The sequence below is a fragment of the Peromyscus eremicus genome, unplaced genomic scaffold (assembly GCF_949786415.1).
Source record: "Peromyscus eremicus unplaced genomic scaffold, PerEre_H2_v1 PerEre#2#chrX_unloc_2, whole genome shotgun sequence".
Classification (NCBI taxonomy): domain Eukaryota; kingdom Metazoa; phylum Chordata; class Mammalia; order Rodentia; family Cricetidae; genus Peromyscus; species Peromyscus eremicus.
Genome location: NW_026734289.1, coordinates 2,930,304 through 2,939,351, shown reverse-complemented (window position 1 = coordinate 2,939,351; position 9,048 = coordinate 2,930,304).

The window sequence follows — 9,048 nt, the reverse complement described above, 5'->3', positions numbered from 1 at the left end:
CTCTTCCTCACTTTTTGCCCCAAAGTCCTGTCTAACCTCTTTCTGCCTAGCTATTGGCCATTCAGCTCTTTATTAAAGATATCAGAAGGCGCCTTGGCAAAGACACATCTTCACAGTGTACAAAACAATTATTCCACAATATATACTTAGCAATATTTTGCCAAGCTCTTCATTGTGGTACTTTGTTGTCACAGCTGGTTAGGTGTATTTGTTGTTTCCTTCCCTTGGCTGCTTGCACAGCACCCAGTACTATGAAAACTAGTCCTCAGGGTGCAGACTTTCGGGTCAGATCCAGGTGGATCCTTCCAGTCCGGTGTCTGAAGCACATGGTATTTTCAGCAAGAGAGACTTACCTCCAACTTCTGTGAGATGGTCAAGGGCAATGTCAATACCACATATTCTTTTGGGACTCTCAAACTCCCCTTACCAACAACTCAAAAGGAAGTGTTTCATCCCTGGTACTGGGGATTTTGCTAGACAGTCTATGGCTTTTTGTAGAAACATTGACATCTCAGCTGAGTGAATTTTCATTTACAGTACAGATGTATACACACACACACACACACACACACACACACACTCATCAACACATACATGTGATTTTAGATAAATAATCATTGTCTTATTTTGGGTTTCTGTTGCTGTGATGAAGCACCATGACCCAAAAACAAGTTGAGGAGGAAAGAGTTTATTTGGCTTACACTTCCATATCGCTGTGCATCATCGAAGGAAGTCAGGACAGGAATCTGGAGGCAAGAGCTGATGCAAAGGCAATGAAGGAATACTGCTTACTTGCTTGCTCCCCATGGCTTACTCAGCCTGCTTTCATATAGAACCCAGAACCACCAGACCAGAGATTGTACCCCCCACAGTTTGCTGGGCTATACCCACCAATCACTAACTAAGAAAATGCCCTACAGGCTTGCCTACAGCCCAATCTTATGGAGGCATTTTCTCAGTTGAGGCTCCCTCCACTCAGATGATGCTAGTTTGTGTAAAGTTGACACAAAACTAGCCAGCACAATCGCTGTGGCTTTTTTCAAGCATCCTTGCTGTTATTTCGACCTCTTCCCCTCCATCCCCATTTGTATTGACCACCTTCTCTCCACTCCAATGAAAACCTCCCCTGTTTTCACTATTTCCCCTCACATCATTTGTATATTGTTATTCTTCATTCTAGGGCTCCTTCCCATGCCCTCCCCTGTGTGCTACCACTTGACTTTCATAGTTTCTGCATTTACTCCAGGTTTAATATTCACATCTGAAGATTTGGAGGTAGGAATCACAGAAGAATGAGAACATGTGCCATTTGACTTTCTGTGTCTGGGTTAATTCACTTAATACAATATTTTCTAGTTCCATCCCTTTGCCTCTAGATTTCATTTTCTTTACAGATGAACAGTATTCCACAGTGTATATGTATTGCATTCTCATTACCTCTTCATTAGTTGAAAGCTATCTAGATTATTTCCTTTTCCTAGTCTATGTGAATAGAGTGGTAATGAGCAAGACTGGGCAAGTATCTGGGGTAGGATGTCAAGAACTTTGGACACATGCCAAAGAACTGCATAGTTTGCTTATAAGGTACGTGTTTGCCTGCATGTGTGTTCACACTACATGTATGTCATGCCCACGGAGATCAGAAGAGGTGTCAGTTCTTCTGGAACTGGAGTTAAAGAATGTTGTGAACCTCTAAGTAGGTTATGGGAATTGAAGCTTGGTCCTCTGCAAGAGTAAAAATGCTATTAACCACTGAGACATGAGCCATTTGTTATTGTGAGCCGCTGGAATCAAAAGTCCATGAGAGCATACAGCATTGACAAGTAGAGTTGAGAAGGTCAACCTATCAGAACTAAGGGTTCTGTTGCAGGAAACCATCACTCAATGCATTATGGAATTCCTGCCTTTTGAATGAATTGGCTGTCACTTGTTATAAACTTCTTGGGCAATAACAGCTGTGATTCTCCCCATTTACTGTGCATCTCCATGTTATGTGTACATGTAATCTCATGATTGCATCTCAATCTTGGACACAAATTTCCCTATATATTTGGGGTAATTGGATAACTGTCCCCAGCTGTGTTTATTTTCATTAATATATATCTGGCCAGGGCCATTTTCTGGACAAAAGTATTTCAGCAAAGGTTCCTTTTTCCAAAGACAAATGCAGAGAAATAAACATTAGCTCCTCTCACTCACAGATAGAGAAAAGAACCACTAACAATTAAATCCTAAACACCTTACCTTCACCCCGGGTTACTTACACAAGACCCTAATTTAAGAGATTTACTGCTCACATTCCTGGGATGATGTTTTAGCCATTTGTTAGTTACTGAGTTAAGGCAGTTACTTCCCACTCACCCAAGGAGATTGCCTGCAAGGCAAGAGAGGAGATAGGTGCCAATCTTTTTTTTGTGCAAAATAAGTTTTTATTCCTCCTCAACCAGGTGCTATTCCTAGATTTTCTCCTCAGCCATTACTCTGAGTGAAAGTGCTTTTACTAACCAAATACTACATGCTCTGACATAGGTTGCTTAGCCACCTAGCATATGTCCCTCTTCCTATCAGAAAGCAGCTGCAGCTGGGACGAGCTGGAAAAGTGGCACCAAAGACAGTTTAATTTCTTGTGACTTGTTGACCACTAACATTCTACCTAGCCACTTCTAGATTATGGTTTGAGCACACAAATTCCCTAATTGATCTTAGCCTTTAGTTGACACTACCAGAGAACTCCCCTTTAGCCACTCCCATTTTGGGTTGTAATTGGAAGCTGACAATTATTGCTTTATGTGTGGATCCTTATCTCCTCTCTCTGTGACCCTGAAAACCTCAAGCCTTGTGTTGCTTTGCCAAAGAATTACTGTGTGGGTATATATCCTGGTTCTCTGAGAGCACTGGGGAGAATTGATTGATTATTGCTCGAGCTAGAACTTCAATTACTATATTGAATAAATATGTGGAGAGTGGACATCCTTGTCTTGTTCTTGCTTTTAGTGAAATCACTTTGAGTTTTTTGATATTGGCTGTTGGCAACCTTTAATATGCTTAGGTATGTCCTTTGTATTCCTGATCGCTCCAAGAACTTTATCATGAAGTGGTGTTGGATTTTGTCAAAGGTCTTTTCAGCATCTAATGAGATGATTATGTGATATTTTTTCTTTCAGTTTGTTTATATGGTGTATTACTTTGACAGACATCAGTATGTTGGACCATGCTTGCATTCCTGGGATGAAGCCCACTTGATCATGGTGGATAATTTTTTTATGTGTTCTTAGATTCGGTTTGCCAATATTTTATTGAATATTTTTGCATCAATGTTCATGAGGGAGATTGGTCTGTAATTCTCTTTCTTTGTTACATCTATGTTTGGCTTGGGAATCAGAGTAACTGTAGCCTCCTAAAAGGAGTTTGGTAATCATCCTTCTGTTTCTATTGTATGGAATTCTTTGCAGAGTATTGGTATTAACTTTTCTTTGAAAATTTGGCAGAATTCTGCATTGAAACCATCTTGTCCTGGGCTTTTTTTGGTTGGGAGACTTTTAATGACTTTCTATTTCCTTAGGGGTTATTGGTCTATTTAAATAGTTTATCTGGTCTTGATTTAACTTTGGTATGTGGTACCTATCTAGAAAATTGTCCATTTCTTTTAGATTTTCCATTTTTGTGGAGTACAGGTGTTTGAAGTATGACCTGATGATTTTCTGGATTTCCTCGTCTGTTTTTTATGTTTCCCTTTTCATTTCTCATTTTGATAATTTGGATGCTCTCTCTCTACCTTTTGGTTAGTTTGGATAAGGGCTTGTGTATCTTGTTGATTTTCTCAAAGAACCAACTCTTTGTTTCATTTGTTCTCTTTGTTTCTATTTTATTGATTTCAGCTCTCAATTTGATTATTTCCTGGCATCTATTCCTCCTGGGTGACTTTGCTTCTTTTTCTTCTAGAGCTTATAGGTGTGCTGTTAAGTCACTAGTGTGAGATTTCTCCAATTTTTTTATATGGACATTTAGTGCTATGTGTCTAGCCAACATCAAGTCCAATACAGAGAAACTCAAAGTAACCCCAATAAAACCAGGAACACACAAGGTCGTCCACTCTATATCTATTCAATATAGTACTTGAAGTTCTTGTTATAGCAATAAAACAGCTAAAGGAGATGAAGGGGATACAAATAGGAAATGCAGAAGTCAAAGTATTATTTCTAGATGATATGATAGTATACTCAAGCAACCCAAAAATTCTACCAGGGAACTCCCACAGCTGATAATCACCTTCAGCAATGTGTATAATACAAAATTAATGAAAAATAATTAGTAGCCCTCCTATTTACAGCTGACAAACTGATTGAGAAAGAAATCAAGGAAACAACAAGCTTCACAATAGCCACAAACAATGTAAAACATATTGGAGTGGTACTAACCAAGCAAGTGAAAGACTAGTACGATAAAAATATCAAGCCTTTAAAGAAAGAAATTGAGCAAGTTATCAGAGGATGGGAAGATCTCCCATGGTCATGAATTGGTAGAATTAAGGCAGTAAAAATGGCCATCCCACCAAAAGCAATCTACAGGTTCAATGCAATCCCCATCAAAATTCCAACACCAAGCCGGGTGGTGGTGGCACATGCCTTTAATCCCAACATTTGGAAGGCAGAGCCAGGCATATCTCTGTGAGTTCGAGGTCAGCCTGGTCTACAGATTAAGATGCAGAACAGGCACCAAAACTACACAGAGAAACCCTGTCTCATAAAAAAAATTCCAATATCATAATTTACAGACCTTGAAAGGACAATAATCAATTTCGTATGAGAACAGAAAAGCCAGACTAGCTAAAAATCCTGATAGCATAAAAGAACTTCCAAGGCTATCACCATCCCTGATTTTAAGCTGTACTACAGAGTCATAGGAATAAAAACCACATGGTATAAGCATAAAATCAGACATGTTAGTCTATGGAATTGAATTGAAAACCCAAATATAAATCCATATACCTGTGGACACCTGCTTTTCAATAAATAAGCCAGAAATATACACTGGAAAAAGAAAACATCTTCAAGTGGTGCTGGTCATACTGGATATCTGCATGCAGAAGAATGAAAAGAGATCCAGTGGGAGTGTCTAACTGGAGGCCCAAAACACAGGAGGGAGGCCATGCCAGACACTTCCTAGATGGCCAGGATCTCTAAGCTGGATGGTTCAGAGACCTAGCATAGAACCAAACACTATTGGTCTAAAATAAAGTCAATGGAATGATTCCTAGTGATATCTGTTATACTCATAGATTGATGCCTTGCCCAGTCATCATCAGAGAGGCATTTTCCAGCAGCTGATAGGAACAGATAAAGAGGTCCAATGACAAACATTAGGGGGAGCTAATCAAACCCCACAGAAGAGGGGAGGAAGGACTGTAGGAACCAATGGGGTCAAGAACACCAGGAGAGCAAGGCCCACTGGATCAAATGAGCAGGGCTCACAGGAGTTTACAGAGATGGAAGCAGCAATCACAGAGCCTGCATGGGTCTGTGCTAGGTTCTCTGCATACATGCTGTAGGTGTTTAGCTTGGGGTTTTTGTTGTACTCCTAACAGTGTGAGTGTGAGGGAGAGTGTCTCTGACTTTTTTGCCTGCTCATGGGACCCTTTTCATCCTACTGGATTTCCCCATCCTGTCCTAAAAACAGCTTTTTTTTTCTTTTTGCTACAACTCACTGGAATCTAAGTGCTAACTTAAGCTGGAAACCTTCTAAACTGCATGGTTACAGCTGCCCTCATTTAAATAACAACGCCCTTAAATCACCCAAATATTAGTTATTTTTTAAAAAATCAGGCTTATAGACTGTTATAAGACCTTAATAAGCCAGGCAGTGGTGGCTCACATTTTTAATCCCAGCACTCAGGAGGCAGAGGCAGGCGGCACTCTGTGAGTTCAAGGCCAGCCTGGTCTCCAAAGTGAGTTCTAGGAAAGGCGCAAAGCTACACAGAGAAACCCTGTCTTGAAAAACCAAAAAAAAAAAAGACCTTAAGAAATTAAATAAAGTTTATTGAAGCCAAGGGTAATCTCACAGCCTGACTTGCCATCTCCCACGGCCATCCCTAGAAATCAAAATAGTAATTGTTATAGACTTACAAGATTGCTCCTTTACCATACCTCCTCACCCTAAAGATTGTCAGCATTTTATTTTTCACTTGCCATCTCCCCCTGCCACAATGGAGGCCAAAGCTGACATACAGTGCAGGAGATACAAATTCTGTTTATCCAGAATTCATTTTATTAGGCAGAGTTCCTCATTATGTGTGGCAGATTAACAATCAGAACTAACTGTCAATTATAGTTTCCTCAAAGTCACCCAACCCAATAATATATATATATATATATACATATGTGTATACATATATATGTATATATATTTATGTACATATATTACAATACATTTATTGCACAGGTGATATTATATTATATTTAACTATGAAATTCATGAGCACATAGATTGGAAGATAACTCTACAGGATATACTGGCACTTTTTCATATGTCTGTCCAAGAACTACAAATTCTCTCCCTATGGGAGCTTACCCAGGAGGCTGATGTCCTTATGATTTAATGGCTATGAAATGAGAAGTAATACAACATTTGTATCACTGCTTTTCAATTTTAGGAATGCCTAGTGCTCATAAATGGACAACGGCCTTACATATACTTCAAAAGCTCTTAAGAACTGGTGTTCAACTTTTCATATCTCCCACTACAGGCATTCCTTATTACCTGCCAGGTCAAGATATGATGGAAGGATCTCATCATACTTTAAAAAGCAAAATATCCTTATTCCAAAACGGAGATCTTAAATATTCATCTCCCCATATCTTAAATCATCTGCAACCCACAGATCCAGGGAGGCTGCCTAGCAGGGGGAACCCTAGGATGACTGTGGCTTATAATAAGTTTTGGTTTTGCCCAATGACTGGGCAAGGTTTAGGGAAACATTTCACTATTAGGATGAGAATTTGTACTGTATCATGCTGATGAAAGAAAATGCTGGCCATACTTTCAGGAGGGGAGGCTAAAATCTTTTTAGATTATGGATTAGCCTATAGAAAAATGTCTGCCATAAATCAAATAGTGAAGGGGAAGATGAATAGGAATCTCACTTACACAACTTAAATAAAACATAGCTCTCTGAACAGATGAAGATAGGTTTCTTCTGTATCCCAGAATCTAATCAATATTTATACGTATAATTCAGCTATTAATTGGCTTAAATGGGCTTATTGGGAAATGTTATCATTTTTACTATTTTCTACAGAGAAAATATTTTACTGTTTAAAATAACTCTAGACTTTTGAATTATAACCTGATTTTATGTTCAAGCTATCTGTGTATTACTTCTCATGCTCTGTTTGTAATCAATACATTCTGAAGACTATATGAGTTCTTTCCTCAGTCATTTCTTCACAAAGGTACAGCTAAGTCTCTAGGACTTTCTCCCTAGTAATTGGAAAGGTCCGGATTTTTTCATAATATCAGGAAGAAGATATGCTTACATATTTCCACAGGACACTGACTTGCCTTATGGATCCTGGATTGCCTGGTCACACCATATGAGCAGGCCGCTGCAGGACAAAGGTGCTCTAAAGCTCTTAGTCTGAATACAGGCTGTTACTTACCTCTAGATTCTTAAATATTGGGATTTGACTTTAGGAATAAAGTGATACAATTCCAGATCCTTCTGATGAACTGTTCATCACTGATATCAAAACTTATAAAAATGTGATTAGAAATAATAATTCTGCAAGGATGACTAGACTGCTACTCACATCACAAGGGGGCTACCTGGAAAACAGGACCCCAAGAAAGACAAAGGGATCACCCAATGACAGAGATATGGAATGAGATCTACATGAACAGCCTGGACATGAGTGGGGGTAGTGAAGGGTGAGGGTCGAGGGAAAGAGAGCTTGGGGGAGCAGGAGATCCCAGCTGGATCAACAACAGAGAGGGAGAACAAGGAATAGGAGACCATGGTTAAAAAAAAGACCACATGAGAATAGGAAGAAGCAAAGTGCTAGAGAGGCCCACAGAAATCCACAAAGATACCCCCACAACAGACTGCTGGCAATGGTTGAGATACAGCCTGAACTGACCTACTCTGGTGATGGGATGGCCAAACACCCTAATTGTCATGCTAGAAACCTCATCCAACTACTGAGGGATCTGGATGCAGAGATCCATGGCTAGGCCCCAGGTGGATCTCTCTGGGAATCCAATTAGGAAGAATGAGGAAGGTTTATATGAGCGAGAATTGTTGAGACCAAGGTTGGATAAAGCACAGGGACAAATAGCCAAATGAATGAAAACACATGAAATATGAACCAATGGCTGAGGGGTCCCCAACTGGATCAGGTCCTCTGAGTGGGTGAGACAGTTGATTGGCTTGGTCTGTTTGGAAGGCATCCAGGCAGTGGGACCAGAGCCTGTGCTCATTGCATGAGTCGGCTGTTTGAAACCTAGGGCCTATGCAGGATCGCTAGGCTCCGCCTGGGAGGATAGGACTGGACTTACCTGGACTGAGTCTACCAGGTTGATCTCAGTCTGCAGGGAAGGCTTTGCCCTGGAGGAGATGGGAATGGGGGCGGGCTGGGGGAAGGTGAGGGGGGTGGGAGGGGGAGAACAAGGGAATCCGTGGCTGATATGTAGAACTGAATTGTATTGCAAAATAAAAATAAAAAAATCCCACTTAAAAAAAAATAATAATTCTGGCCTAAATATATTTTATTAATTTTGATCAAATAGTAAACAAAATTTGATATATGTAAATGACACATTTCAGATTCCATTCTCTGGCTATCCTGCTGTTTTGTTGAGACTCCAAGGATTCATAATTTTGCTTTGACAAAATTCACCACTGTTATCATATTGCTAATATGTCTAAAGATTTTGACATTTTAAAAAGGTTATTATAAACTTCAGGAGATCGAAACTCACCAGCACTCACAAGGCAAGAAGGACTGGAAGAATTATAATGTGACTACAGATTATTTCTCCCACATACAAATATTC